General features: G+C 40.6%; 1 protein-coding gene and 1 long non-coding RNA gene across 4 annotated transcripts in view; both read right to left on the bottom strand.

Annotated features, from left to right (window-relative positions):
- LOC117529379 overlaps nt 1–16,566 on the bottom strand; it is an 883,736-nt gene that overhangs the window by 676,230 nt on the left and 190,940 nt on the right. The window lies entirely within an intron of this gene.
- strbp (spermatid perinuclear RNA binding protein) overlaps nt 1–16,566 on the bottom strand; it is a 259,677-nt gene that overhangs the window by 127,822 nt on the left and 115,289 nt on the right. The window lies entirely within an intron of this gene.

The raw sequence follows: 16,566 nt of genomic DNA, 5'->3' as shown, positions 1-16,566 counted from the left end.
TAAGGAGAAAAAAGTTCAATGTTCTCCAAGAGGAGAATCCAGGACAGTAACAAATGTCTTTTCAGCCTATATTCTCAAGAAAAATTCCTATTAAAACCTATGAAAAAGTGGTGCACAAAAGTTTATACTTATACGCATGTATTTTTTTGTGTGCAACGTGCGCATATGAGTGTCCCATGTATTTTTCACCTTACATAGTGATAACATTAATAAAGGGGTGGTGGCCAAGTTATTAAGTGGGCCTGATTCCAGAGCGGAACGTTCCTGGTTCAAAGCCACTCCTGCCCTTAGCCCATGTAACGTTAAGTTGTGTCAGGAAGGGCATCCAGCGTAAAACGTGCCAAATCAACATGCAGATCCACCTTGCATCTACTGTGGCGACCCCGAGTGAAAAAAAGGAAGCAGCTGAAGGGACTCAATAGGTGGTGATAACGTCAACGTCATTGACAGCAAGATGGTGGGTCATCCGAGCGACAACAATATCTGGTAAGCAGCCCATCACACATCACATAGAATACATTGTACCAGTATATACTTGATAAATGTGCCATAAATAGCCCTCGCAAATTTATGCACAAATATAAAGTTTTCTGAGATAAGCCATAAATGTGCGTTGACTTTAGAAATTGGGCAGCGCTGTCTCATTTGAGAGTGGGCGCTAAAGGGTTAAAATATGACGTATATGACGCAATAATCCTACATCCGGGGACAACCCATCAGAAACACGGCACTTTCTCTGAGTTTTTGGACAAATTACACGCAAAATGCAAAGAAAAAGTGACAATGCTGGTAGAAAGCGGACATGTGTTGGGGTTTGTTTGTGACCCGGAGCGCAAACATGTCGACGCTGTTGTGTGGGCGAGAGAACAGAGCTACTCTGGCTAGGTGTGCAGGCTAACGGTTATCGACACAATCTCTCCCATTTGCCTCGTCTTCCCTTCTCCATTGGAGACAAAAAAAAAAAAAAAAGCACTTTTTATGACTGCTTCGGTGATTGCACCCAAAAAAAAAAAAAAGTACACCATTTTCCTGTGTGAAGTGATGCTGTGTTTATGGTGTACAACGGCAGGCTGTCCCCGGAAGTGGTCAAATCTTGCGATATTATGCAGGGGTTTAAACGAGACTGCGCTGCCCTATTCTCAGGGAAATCTATGACACACACACACACAAAAAAACCCAAATACCTCACATGCTATAAACGACAGTAACAAATGTCTTACTAGTAAATGTAAATGGGGTCAAATCTGTAAACATAAATGAATAAAATCTCAAATTCTATAAAATGAATGAAAAAGAACACCCTCTGAACTGACAAAGATCCAAAGAGCCTCTAGTGACAAACCCTCCTCATGCTCATAAAACATCTCAACTTATTAGATACAAATATAGATGAGCATATGAATCACACACCACTCTTTCAAGTTGTTTTTCCAGATGTTGGTTGATATCATACAAAAAAAAAAAAAAAACAAAACACCACAGAGCTTTAATAAAGTGCAATACAATGAATGACTCATAATATCTTGTTGCTTCCAGTCTGTTACTTTGGAGACTGCCTCAAAAGCTTTTCAACTGCAATATGTCATTTGTAAGTTTTGGAGGCAAAAAAAAAAAAAAAACACCACAGAAGAAGCCCCCAAATGTTACTGTGGCTCACAGCCGAACATTTTCCTCCACTATGCTGATTTTCTCTGGAGGTGTGGAAATTTCTCGATTCTAAGATGCATCACGACGTGGAACTGAATGATTCTGCATCGATGCTTGTGACAGACCATAATCCAATTAGTCATCAGTTCCCCGACAAGTTTACATGTGCATAAACATGCACTCTACTGCTGTTTTTTTGTAGATATCACTCTGTATGTATTCAGGTTGTGTAATCACGTGGTGACAAATCTGTTTGTTAGCCTCCTTTGGGATTCCTGTGGTATAACATCCAGACCTCTCATGGTCTTTGTACTTGAACTAAATTCTCTGCTGGAAGTGGACTCTACCCTGCGGCTCTGAGACTTTCCAAATCTGGAGATCCCGCTAATGCGATTCAAGAGCGTCCAATTTAGTCCTTTCTGCAACACACCCGCAGAGCAAAGGTTTAAGACCCAGCTTCATAGCGCCCTGTCATCCCACCCTTCCTTTTTCAAGTGCTTCTCTCCATTTCCTGCTTTCCACAAATTCTAAAAATATATCTGTGCGAACATCAACACACCTTCACAGTCACTTTCAGTTATTTTCCTTCTCATATTAATTAATCTTTGTTGCACATTTTTAGCAGGTAACATGTAAAAAAAAAAAAAAAAGTAACGTATACACCTAAATGGCAGCATCGAGCACAAAGGTGTAAATGTGGGTGTTGTATCACATAGTTTGTGTCTGTGCCGGAGTAGACTGTCTGCTATTCTGAAGTCATGTGAGAACATGAATGCTGATTTTTGTCTCACCAGAGAGTCTAATCTTGAAAAAGGTATTTAATGTTTGAATACATTCTCCAGATGACTTCCAGAATGGCTCAAGTGCTAGGTTGGTATTTTTAATATTAATAATGATTTGTGTTTGGCTTATTAGTTATTGTCCACGTCTAGAGCAAAACCTGCAGAACTATTTGGGGTGTAGAGTTCAACAAAATCCTGTACCTCAATATAACAAAAAGAACAAGAACAGGGAAAAAAAATAATAAAGGAAGAAAAACAGGGAAAATTTGATAAACAAGACATAGAACAGCAAAAATAAGGAAAAAAGAAAAAAGAAAAAAATGACAAGAAAAACAAAACAAAAACTAAGAACAAACAACAGGGAAAACAAGAAAGAAAAGAGAAAATAAGAACAAGAAAATAAGAAAACAAAAAAAAAAAACAGAAAAAACAACAAAAACAAGACAGAACAAGAAAAACAAGACAGAACAAGAAAAACAAAGAAAACGAACAAAAAAGAACAGGGAAAACAAGAACAGGAAAAGGAAAAACAAAATAACAAGAAGCAAGAAAAAGAACAGGAAGAAAAACAACAGGAAAAACAACACAAAAAAGAACAAGCCCCGCCCAAAAAAGTCAGAAGAAGTTGGGATTGATATGGAAAATGCATTAAAAATTGATTCTAACATTCACTTTGATTTCTCTTCCATTGCTAGCCTTAAATTACTTTTTTTGGACTGTTTTTGGAATATGTTGCAATGGATGTATATTAACAAATGAAATGAAGTTGACCGGACAAAACATGAAATACCTTTGATTTATACTGTCTGCAATGAAACAGTAATCAAAGTAAAAGTAAGGATCACTGCATTGTTGTTTTTAAATTTGCATTTTCCATACAGGCAAGTTTTTTTCCCTGATTTGGGGTTGCAATCATTCAATTAATCAATGATGATGATAACCGTTAGATGTAACTTTAATCTGGATATACTGTAGATCAGACCCTTCTGTCAGTTAAACTTTACACTTTACACAGTACGCAAATGTACATTCTTTGCAAACTCATGGCTGGAATTTAAGACTCAGTTAAACAGCAGATGAAAATATTACATGATTTCCTCCAGTTCTCATTTACTTTGCTGCTTAGACTCAAGTGTGGAAACACAAAACACTCTTGCATTTTGTACAACAAATACTTATTCCTGGCAAACATTCTTAATTTTCATCTGGAAAATATACGAGGTCTGTCCGTAAAGTATTGGTCCTTTTTATTTTTTTCAAAAACTATATGGATTTCATTCATATGTTTTTACGTCAGACATGCTTGAACCCTCGTGCGCATGCGTGAGTTTTTCCACGCTGTCGGTGACGTCATTCGCCTGTGAGCACTCCTTGTGGGAGGAGTCGTCCAGCCCCTCGTCGGAATTCCTTTGTCTGAGAAGTTGCTGAGAGACTGGCGCTTTGTTTGATCAAAATTTTTTCTAAACCTGTGAGACACATCGAAGTGGACACGGTTCGAAAAATTAAGCTGGTCTTCAGTGAAAATTTTAACAGCTGATGAGAGATTTTGAGGTGATTCTGTCGCTTTAAGGACTTTTCACGGTGCGAGATGTCGCGCAGCGCTCTCAGGCGGCGTCATCAGCCTGTTTCAAGCTTAAAACCTCCACATTTCAGGCTCTGTTGATCCAGCACGTCGTGAGAGAACAGAGAAGTTTCAGAAGAAGTCGGTTTCAGCATTTTATCCGGATATTCCACTGTTAAAGGAGATTTTTTTTAATGAAAGACGTGCGGCCGGATTGCAGCGTCGGCTCGCAGCCGCCGCGACGCTCTGCCACAGGAAAAACACCTCTGTTGGAAGCCTTGAGGACAAGTTGGAACATCTCCAGCTGATAAACAATTTCTCATATACTCACTCCACTGAAAGCCATCAAAAGCCAACTGGATTTTAACAAATGGTTATCAACACGGAGGTGTTTTTCCTGTGCCGCCGCGTCGCGTCGGCTGCGTCCCGTCCGCACGTCTTTCATTAAAAAAATATCCTTTAACAGTGGAATATCCGGATAAAATGCTGAAACCGAATTCTTCTGAAACTTCTCTGTTCTCTCACGACGTCCTGGATTAATAGAGCCTGAAATGTGGAGGTTTTAAGCTTGAAACAGGCTGATGACGCCGCCTGAGAGCGCTGAGCGACGTCTCGCACCGTGAAAAGTCCACTTCGATGTGTCTCACAGGTTTAGAAAAAATTTTGATCAAACAAAGCGCCAGTCTCTCAGCAACTTCTCAGACAAAGGAATTCCGACGAGGGGCTGGACGACTCCTCCCACAAGGAGTGCTCACAGGCGAATGACGTCACCGACAGGCATGGAAAAACTCACGCATGCGCACGAGGGTGCAAGCATGTCTGACGTAAAAACATATGAATGAAATCCATATAGTTTTTGAAAAAAATAAAAAGGACCTATACTTTACGGACAGCCCTCGTACATTAAAAGAAAAAGCTATGTGAGTGTCTGCATGTTTAACTCCTGTCTTTTATGTACCGTCTCCAGACATCCGGTCTTAGTGACATACTGTAGATATTATCTGCATTATGTCTCATTAATGCAGGACTATGCAGTAGAAATGACACATGCTGAAAGGATATGAGAACAAAGGAGACGGGCAAACAGGAGCTGGTGTGCACTTCATGTGTGTGTGTGTGTGTAAGGTTGGGAAGATACAGCCTGTCATTCCTCATTTCCCTCATTAGGTGCTCTCAAATTCTCTAAGCCAGGAGGCATAATCATGCACTGTGCAAACACTACACATCCCTTACATATATATATATATGTGTGTGTGTGTGTGTGTATGAGGAAAATAAGTATTTGAACACCCTGCGATTTTGCAAGTTCTCCCATGTAGAAAACTTGGAGAGGTCTGAAATTTTCATCTTAGGTGCATGTCCACTGTGAGAGACATAATCTAAAACAAATAAATTAAAAAAAAATTAAAAAAAATCCGGAAATCACAAAGTATGATTTTTTTAAATAATTTATTTGTATGTTACTGCTGCAAATAAGTATTTGAACACCTGTGAAAATATTTGGTACAGTAACCTTTGTTTGCAATTACAGAGGTCAAACATTTCCTATAGTTTTTCACTAGGTTTTCACACACTGCAGCAGGAATTTTGGTCCACTCCTCTACACAGATCTTCTCTAGATCTTTCAGGTTTGGAGTTTCAGCTCCCTCCAAAGATTTTCTATTGAGTTCAGGTCTGGAGACTGGCTAAGACCCAGCCATGACTCGTCTTCAATGCTCTTACTGAGGGAAGGAGGTTGTTTGCCAAAATCTCGCAATACATGACCCCATCCATCCTCCCTTCAATACGGTGCAGTTGTCCTGTCCCCTTTGCAGAAGAGCACCCCCAGAGTATGATGTTTCCACCCCCATGCTTCACAGTTGGGATGATTTTCTTGGGGTTGTTCTCATCCTCTAAACATGGTAAGTGGAGTTGATTCCAAAAAGCTCTATTCTGGTCTCATCTGACCACATGACCTTCTCCCATGCCTCCTCTGGATCATCCAGATGGTCATTGGTGAACTTCAAACGGGCCTGGACATGTGCTGGCTTGAGCAGGGGGACCTTGCTGCCCTGCAGGATTTTAAACCATGACAGCATCATGTGTTACTAATGTAATCTTTGTGACTGTGGTCCCACCTCTCTTCAGGTCATTCACCAGGTCCTCCTGTGTAGTTCTGAGCTTTCTCAGAATCATCCTTACTCCACAAAGTGAGATCTTGCATGGAATCCCAGACCTAGGGAGATTGACAGTCATCTTGTGTTTCTTCCACTTTCTAATAAATAATCATAACAGTTGTTGTCTTCTACCAAACTGCTTGCCTGTTGTCCTGTAGTCCATCCCAGCATTGTGCAGGTCTCCAGTTTTGTCCCTGATGTCCTTAGACAGCTCTTTGGTCTTGGCTATGGTGGACAGGTTGGAGTGTGATTGACTGAGTGTGTGAACAGGTGTCTTTTATACAGGTAACAAGTTCAAACAGGTGCAATTAATACAGGTAAAGCGTGCAGAATAAGAGGGCTTCTTAAAGAAAAATTAACAGGTCTGTGAGAGCCAGAATTCTTGCTGGTTGGTAGGTGTTCAAATACTTATTTGCAGCAGTAACATACAAATAAATTATTTAAAAAAATCATCCATTGTGATTTCTTTTTTTTGGGGGGGGGGATTAGGGATTGGGATTAAGCACTGCTTCATTGGTTCAAGCTTCAAAGTGGAGTTGCGCTGCAGAAGCAGTTGATTACAGACCCGCTGCAGGGTCTCCAATCAACACAGAGAAATTATCATTTTCCCGACAAACACCCTCAAATACAACTGCCGCTCTGAAGGACCGATAATGGAATCGTTAAGCAAAAAGGCTATTGATGTCGGTGGATCAATTCTTTCTTAATGATACCCAAAAAGAACCTGTTCTCGATACCCAACCCTAGTCTTTACTTGTGAGCACATTTCCTTTAACCTGCTTCATATCCTCTCCAATTCTGTCCTGCTATCTGACCATCAATACAAGCCGTAAAATGGAGTCCTTTGATCCTTCCTTCAAAATCAGCTTCAAGGATAGCTCGGTATAAAGCTTTACCGTAATCTTTGCTACTTTTCTTTAGGTTAAGCCCATCTCTTAGTGCCCTTGTCTATTTCCTTCATCTCTGACTATCCAAATTTTTTTCCACCAACCTCTTTTCCTCTTTTTACTTTCCTGTACATCATCCCCTGACCAAGTCTCCTGGTCTTCCTTCCTCTCTCCAGATGTTACTCCAAATACCTTACTAGCTGTCTTTCCCACCACTTCCACTGGAGTTGTCTGGTCATCAGGCATCTAATTACCACCACTCAAAACCTGACTCATCTTCTTGAAATTCACATGTTATCCTCCTCCTACTTCCACCATCTAATGCTTAGTTCAGTCCTTACTCCCTTCTGGTTCTTCATCTTCAAAAATCATCCTACACACCACCATTTGATGCTGTCTAGCTATACTCTTCACTGCTACCACATTACAGTGTCCAATGTCTTTCAGATTGCATCTACTACATATGACACCGGTGTGCACCTTCCTCTACTCCTGTATGTCACTCCGTGTTCCCATTTGTTTTTCAAACACGTATTCATCACATCCATTTCCATCATTTTTTTTTTTTTTTTTTGCAAAATCCACAATCATCTGCCATTCCACACTTCTGTATCGTCACTATAAAAACATTAGTTTAGGTCAATACTGCTTAGGTGTCATCTCGCAAAGAGATCCCATAATGCACACCTGACAATGCTCCGTCTCTACAGCAATCTGCCTATATGACTATAATGATGTCCATTAAGACCCTTGTAGAGGTGTGTGCTCTGAGTCCACATGCTACATATTGAAGTATCAGCAACATAATCATATTGAATAATTTACTGTCAATTCGCTGAAATATTTCAAAGCACTTTAGATAAAATGATCATGCTGAATCTCCTGCTGTATACTGAAAATTTAACTATATAAATTAGAGCTAGATCTGGTGTTTCTTAACCACTAATCAGTGACAAAATGTCCTTGAACAACACATTGAATACAAAACCTGCTCAGCGTTGCCCAACATTGGCTCCAACAAATGAGGAAAACATGTAGAGAATAAAGTTATAAACTAGACAGATACTGTATCCCACAGTGAAAACTGTAGGGTAAATGATTCTGAAAGTAAAGACGGGAGTCAAGGTGATAAAAAGACTTGAGACAAAGGATGTAGAAAAAAACAATGAAATTTGTTAGTTTTTATAAGAAAATACCCACCAAACCATACGTATACCTCAAGATGTATCTGTTTTAGGCAGAAAAAAATTCTGACATGTAGTGACTTTCAGCTTGGACAGCAGACAGTAGTGATATCTCATTACGACACCTGCGAATTCAGACACTTCTCAATATTTAATAGTCCTACATGGAGCAAGAAAGTTGGTCACACAGTAAGCGGCTACTCTCGTTTCATGTTTAAAACTTCCCCTGATCAAACTGATGGTTAACCATGAATTGCATAACTCTACAAATATAAGCACAAATATCAGCAGTGCTTCTGTGAAGACATCATTTTCCCCCAAGTGTTTGATTTATTTTACAGCATTGCTTTCTGGGAGATCCCAAAAATTCAGGGGGTCCCGAAGAAGTTGCTGGACATCACGATAAGAACTACATCTATATGTGGTGAAAATTGCAATTTCTAGAGACTTTCACTTATCTCAGTGAGATTCATTTATCTGCATCCTGAGCCTGTGGGAAGAGATTATGGATACATGAGATTGCTGGACAGTGATTTTGACATATTGATATCTTTGCAGGAGAAGGAAGTTTAAGTCTTCAAGGTCCTGGTGCTTCCTGTCTTGCTGTAATGTTGTGAGATTTGGATGCAAATCAGTGCAGGAATAGATGTCTTTGGTACTTGGTCTCTTCAGAAGATCCCGGTGTACTACTCGAATGACTTTGTGTCGCACAAACCATTACTTAGGGGAAATTGAGATCACTTGCATTGCGAGGGAACATTACCTATGACATTTTGGCCATGTGGTGAATTTTCCTGGGTATGATCCAGCACACAGGTGCCTCCGTGCTGAGAACCCCAGTAGCTAGAGAAAGCCAAGTGATGTCCACGTTTCACCTGGCTAATAGACGGTTACGTTTTGAGTGGTGTGAATGGACCAGTTGTCTGCCTGTGTGACCACCATTACGGACACAAGGGCGTTCCATAGTGTGGTGTAGTGCTGTGATGCACTCACTCCCAGATCTAATCTGACCTGACCAAGCTATGGTGACTGAAGGGTGCTTAATAATAAGAGCAAAGCTGGAGTAAGGTCAACTTCCAAAGATCAAGAAGAGTTTCAAAAATTATTTGAACAGAAATAAGCAGAGAGAAGGACAGCATGCTGGCTTGGTGGTTAGCACTGTTGCCTCACAGCGAGAAGGTCCCAAATTTGCTTCCAACCTGGGCCTCTGTGTGGAGTTTGCATGTATTTGCATGGGTTCCCTCCAGATGCTCCAGCTTCCTCCCAATTCCAAAGACATGCAATTCAGGTGAACTGGTCTAATTTAAGGTCACCAGGGACCGTAGATGTGAGTGAGAGTGTTAATGTCTTTGTCTATATGTGTCAGGCCTGCTGACAGACTGGCTACCTGTCCAGGGTGTACCAATGACGCCTGGAATAAGCTCCAGACCCCAGTGACCCTTAACTGGAATAAGCGATTTCAGACAATGAATAAATGAATGGATGGACAGAGGGACCATAAAATATTGGTTAAACATGTTCAATATTAAAACATATAATTACATTGCAAGTTGTGAATATGTGAAGATGCCAATGGTTGTCCAGATGTGGACCAATTCCCTAATAGGCTTATAGCCCACAACACACCACTGTGGGCAAATAAATCAATCACTCACTCTCTCTCACTCACTCACTCACACACACACACACACACACATACACACACACACACACACACACACACACACACACAGAACACAGTTTAGCATCAAAGTGACATGTGGTTCCCTCTGTCCATTTTCATTAATAAAAGCAGCATAGCTGGCACTTGGCAGATGCGCAGATTATTGAGATGCATTTTGGAAAGCAAAAATCACAGCACACAGCAAAGGATCAAGTATTTTCATGAAATTAATTTCACAGGATGTGAGTAATGCTCAATGTGAACATTAGTAAACACAGGAATATCTTTGCCGACTTGGGAAATGATGTCTTGTCATCCTGTCTCCCATCCTGTTTGTATGCATTTCTCATTTCCAGCATTCAGCTGTTGCCTGTCTCTTTGCTGTTTTAACTGCAGAAAAAATATCTTGGATGCAGATGGCTTCCTTAAAGGTGTCATTTCTAAATGTGGCAACTACAGATTTTTTTTTTTTTTTTAAACATAAAATACTGGATTCACCACACTATACAACCAACCACCTTGGGTCCTGATTGGCAAACCACCCAGGAAGACCAGTGAAAAATGTATGCATCCCCAGCACCCAAAAGAAGGAAGGAAGCTGTGGTCTGATTATATGTGGGCATCCCCTTGGCCTTATCCAGTTGCTGGGTTCCTCAGCCCTGAGCAACTGCATGCAGGATTATGTTCAGAGCAGTACACCATAGTGCCATACCTCATATTGCCTCACACTGCAAGTAAGAAGAATCTCCACATTCTCACTAAGTAACCTCTCATTTGATGCAAAGTCACCCTAGCAGCCTCCAAGGATTCTCCAATGGGACCCTGGCATGAAGGGGATCCATTCCTCGGCTTATGTTACTGGTTCCAATCCCAATACTTTCCCTTCACCCTATCACTTTGTTCTTCCCTTAATTTTGCACGTGAATCCAAACTTAAGACCCAATATTTTTTAAAGTTCGGGCAGGTTTACATTAGGGTATCAAATCAATATGAGAGGAGTCCCCAAAATTCTGTCAACTGTTATATAAAGTAGAGATGTTGGTTTAATTTTGTTAAAAAAAGGCTGATTGCACGGCCCACCAGGTGGTGCTAAACTTCCTCAAACTTGGGAAAGGCAAGTGCTTTGGTGCCTCCTGGTGGCCAGTGACATCAAGACCCCAATGTTTTCAGTTGCATTTGATAGAGTAGGGCCTATATTTGTTGACCATTTGGTTTTCGGTCGAAAAATTTTGGGAAAGTTCGTTTCTTGGTAGGATCCAACTCTGAGCAAAGTTTTGTTGAAATCCGAGTCGGCTTGAATCACAGCCCGCCTGATCCTAAAAAAAAAAGAAAAAAAAAAGGCTCTTAAGGAAAAGGGCAAAGTAGTAGGATGAAGGGAGAGGATTGGGATTGGGCCGACGTCTCACAACCATAAAGTAAGAGCAGAAGCACCAGGATGCTGAAGACCTGGACCTTCGTTCTCCTGCAGTGATATCAACATCTGTGTGCCAATGTAATGACTTCATAACTGCTTTCCAAATGCGTCTCAACTTTGACTTCATAGGCCGAGCTCCCAACGACATAAATGCCATTGCTGAGAAATGTGATTCTCACAACAAGTCCAACACTTTCACCACCTTATGTGCCTGAGTCCAGGAAGTCAGGTAAAATCTGGATCTTAATCTTGATCAATCTTGTAAATTTCCACAGTGTAATTATATCACAGTCATATCATTCTCACCACTCGGCTGCTCTCGATTTCTCTTTATACATTACTAAATGGTGTAATTTATACCACACGTAAAGTGTGGCACTCTGGTATTACTGTAATTGGTCACTGGTTGTCAGGATAAGCACGTTTTTAGAAAGAGTGGACAAAGCAGCTCCTATACAGAATAAAGTGTAGATGTGTCCTCACTGCAACACACATTAATAAATCCTTCACTTTTCATAAATAGTGTCTTCATTGTTCTGAAGGGCTCAGCAACTCAAAGTCCAGTTAATATCAATGTTTCACAGCAAAAGCCTGCTAGTGTATCAAAGGGCATCTTCAGCCAGTTTTCCATATTTAATGTGAAACATCACAAGGAAATAAACACACAACTCTTAAAATGGGTCAGGACAGGTCTGGAAGAGTGTGTTGCATCCACTATGTCACAGAAACGCCCTTGGCCCTGGATGCTAACTACCCAGACAGCCGACAGGTTTTGTCACCCACCTCTTGAAAGTAACCATGTATCCATGAGCCAGATGAAACATGAGCATCCCCATGGCCAACTCCAAATGCTGTGAGCAAATATCTTGGCTGATGTACCGTCAAAATGCAAGTAATACCCTTCAACTTAATGCCCCGTTACACAGGACAGCATCCTTTTGGAGTCTGTTGTGCATCCTAAAAATCTGCCAGGATGCAGAAGGGATACAAAAACACCTATGTAGTTGCCTCAGTGTCCCTTGTGCATCGTTGTTGTCTCCCGTGAAGTTGGGGCACTACAGATGATGTCACAATTCCACAGAGATCATAAAGATTTTTCCGGCTTATAGACACATATGGGGGATTTGAGCAGGGTTTGCTGTGGTCTAAAAGCATAATGTCATATTTCCTCACTGTTCGTGCGCCAGGACATCAAACAACTTCGCCGTGCCTCCTCGCTGAGATAGAGAGAGAGAGTGAGCGTGCTCGGTCTTTTCTACAAGACATGGGGCTGCAATACATGTCCGCTTGTGCTGAATTGACACTGGAGCTTTCATAAGTCCAGAATGCACAATCGGGTAGCTGCAGGGATAGTAGAAGACAAAGCCGTCCACCTGATCCCTGCTCAAAGTTTTGAACACGCACAAACCTTTGACATACTACGCAGATATCCGCTGACAAGGAACTCATTTTGCGCTTCAAAAAAATAAACTTTATTCACAAAAATCATGGCAAACAGCCCCAATCATTGTGTGTTCATTCAGCGTCCTTTGCCCAACCATTGCGTCATGTGTGTATTCTTTGTGTGTCTTCTGTGCATCCTTTGAGTGTCCGCAAGCCTCAGCATCCCTCCTTCATTTGTTTGTAACATGCTCCATACTTCACAGCGACCATGATGTCCTGTGTGCTTCCACTGAGCGTCTACTGTATGACCTTGGTGTGCGTTGTGCATTCGTCTGCAATCAGTGGCATCCTCCCAGATTTTCCAAACGCATAAAAGATGCAGAATGGCCTCTGTTCAACACAATGTTGCAGACCTTAGAGTTTGTTTTATTGAAACAGTTCGGTACACAGACTTTTTTTTTGCACCCCTTATGCGAACGGATGTGAAATATCTGAACTGAAAAATGTATGCAAATTTCCTAAAAATAATTAACTTATGCGTAAGATGTTCCTGAAACAGGTGTTCCATTGCATCAGGCTAGGGTGAAGTTTCTCATCTCATGACATTTTATCAAACACACACACACACACACACACACACACACACACACACACACACACACACACACACACACACACACACACACACACACACACACACACACACACACACCTAATTTTCCAATATAGATGAAGAATGCAGCCTTTTCTTCTGAAATACCAAACTGTCACACTTGAATATGAGAAAGCCTTATATGACTGCTGAAGGTGGAGAAGGTCGATGCATGGTTCAGACTGAGTTTGGCTAAGGGTCAGGGCTAACTTCATATAATCTTCACTCACAAAATCTTCCCAGAAAGGTTCAGTGTCCATTTTCTACAAAATTCTTAATTTCAATTGAACTGTGGTTATTATAAATACAAATTGTTATGTAGAATATTGTAAGATATTCTTGTTTAGCTAACCCTCTCACGGATTTTATATATATATATATATATATATATATATATATATATATATATATATATATATATATATATATACACACACACACAAACACATTATATAAATAATGACCCAGTCACACGGCACACGACGATTCCTGAACAAAGGGAAAAAGTAAAAAACGTCACAATTCGTTGAGAAAAGGTGGACGAAAGAGCTTTTATCACCGAACAGTCTGCGAAGCAAGAGTGCAAAAGGAACGAAAGAGGAAATTAACAAAACCGAAGTTCACGATCTCGACGAAACGCACCTGGAGCCACAGCTGGACCAGTGTGTGTCTGCGTCTCTGCGCTGGGACGGAGATCATAGCACCTGAGTCCTGGAGAAACTGCAAACAGAATCTGTGGAGATCTGTGTGCATGTCGGTGGACCACCTGCTCTGGTTTCTCGTCCAGAACAAAAGAGGGATCATGTCCATCATTATCAAAATCCACACTGTCTGTTGACATGCTGCGCGCTCCGTCTTCCTCCAATAAAAAAAAAAACAAAAAAAAGTGTGCCGTGTTCACTGCTATATCACAGTATTATGTTCTAAGCCATATATATTTATTTATAACAGAAAACTGTCAAAAGTGAGAATAAATATAAATATAAGTGTAAAGATGTTTGAATATATCAAAACAGTAAATTAATCAGTGCGTGTGAACACGCGCATTGACTCACGTGCGGTTATTTCCACCAGCTGATCACTGATCCACAACGTGAATTCTGCCTTCCAGAACAGCTCTTTATACAACCCCTGGCAAAAATTATGGAATCACTGGCCTCGGAGGATGTTCATTCAGTTGTTTAATTTTGTAGAAAAAAAGCAGATCACAGACATGACACAAAACTAAAGTCATTTCAAATGGCAACTTTCTGGCTTTAAGAAACACTATAAGAAATCAAGAAAAAAAGATTGTGGCAGTCAGTAACGGTTACTTTTTTAGACCAAGCAGAGGAAAAAAATATGGAATCACTCAATTCTGAGGAAAAAATTATGGAATCACCCTGTAAATTTTCATCCCCAAAACTAACACCTGCATCATATCAGATCTGCTCATTAGTCTGCATCTAAAAAGGAGTGAACACACCTTGGAGAGCTGTTGCACCAAGTGGACTGACATGAATCATGGCTCCAACACGAGAGATGTCAATTGAAACAAAGGAGAGGATTATCAAACTCTTAAAAGAGAGTAAATCATCACGCAATGTTGCAAAAGATGTTGGTTGTTCACAGTCAGCTGTGTCTAAACTCTGGACCAAATACAAACAACATGGGAAGGTTGTTAAAGGCAAACATACTGGTAGACCAAGGAAGACATCAAAGCGTCAAGACAGAAAACTTAAAGCAATATGTCTCAAAAATCGAAAAATGTACAACAAAACAAATGAGGAACGAATGGGAGGAAACTGGAGTCAACGTCTGTGACCGAACTGTAAGAAACCGCCTAAAGGAAATGGGATTTACATACAGAAAAGCTAAACGAAAGGCATCATTAACACCTAAACAGAAAAAAAACAAGGTTACAATGGGCTAAGGAAAAGCAATCGTGGACTGTGGATGACTGGATGAAAGTCATATTCAGTGATGAATCTCGAATCTGCATTGGGCAAGGTGATGATGCTGGAACTTTTGTTTGGTGCCTTTCCAATGAGATTTATAAAGATGACTGCCTGAAGAGAACATGTAAATTTCCACAGTCATTGATGATATGGGGCTGCATGTCAGGTAAAGGCACTGGGGAGATGGCTGTCATTACATCATCAATAAATGCACAAGTTTATGTTGATATTTTGGACAATTGAAAGGATGTTTGGGGATGATGAAATCATTTTTCAGGATGATAATGCATCTTGCCATAGAGCAAAAACTGCAAAAACATTCCTTGCAAAAAGACACATAGGGTCAATGTCATGGCATAGGGTTAATGTCAATGAGCAGATCTGATTTGATGCAGGTGTTAGTTTTGGGGATGAAAATTTACAGGGTGATTCCATAATTTTTTCCTCAGAATTGAGTGATTCCATATTTTTTTCCTCTGCTTGGTCTAAAAAATTAACCATTACTGACTGCCACAATCTTTTTTTCTTGATTTCTTATAGTGTTTCTTAAAGCCAGAAAGTTGCCATTTGAAATGACTTTAGTTTTGTGTCATGTCTGTGATCTGCTTTTTTTCTACAAAATTAAACAACTGAATGAACATCCTCTGAGGCCGGTGATTCCATAATTTTTGCCAGGGGTTGTATCATCATTTTGATTCATCTACCTGTTGTCACATGTACAGAAGGACTGGATCGTCATTCCTACACTCAGACTGTTATATTTAATAAAAATAATAAGCGCACGCAGGAGCTCCTGCTGCCGCTGATGCTGCATTCAAGTACCGTCGGAAATTACACAACTTTTTTGTTGTTTCAAATTCAACAGTTGCTTGTGGCAAAATAATTAATTATATCCACACAAAAGATTAATTTTGGCCTATGTAAGGTACCTGAGCCCATTGAAGCTGCCCCCCCACACAGATCAAAAAAAAAATCCAAGCAAGCAGGCTGAGTTTGCCCTGTAATTTCCGATGTACATGAACGTAGCAGCAGCCTCAGCGCTCACAAACCGGCTTCTGCACTGTGTGAAAATGTTCAGCTGCTCCAACAAAGACAAATTAAACAATAACGTTACAAAAACTACACAAACGCTTAAAAAACGTCAAGAACGATAGCAAAACGAGACACAGACGAATTGAGGTTTTCGTTGCCCTTCGTTCCAAATTTTCAACAGTTTAAAAATCCTGACGAAGCGCCCGCTGCAGGAACGAGGCTGCGCGAAGGTTAAACGATGCCAACGACAGTCAATGAAGGTCCAGAT

The sequence above is a fragment of the Thalassophryne amazonica genome, chromosome 17 (genome assembly GCF_902500255.1).
Source record: "Thalassophryne amazonica chromosome 17, fThaAma1.1, whole genome shotgun sequence".
In the NCBI taxonomy this organism is placed as follows: domain Eukaryota; kingdom Metazoa; phylum Chordata; class Actinopteri; order Batrachoidiformes; family Batrachoididae; genus Thalassophryne; species Thalassophryne amazonica.
This window is presented reverse-complemented; position numbering and strand designations above follow the sequence as displayed.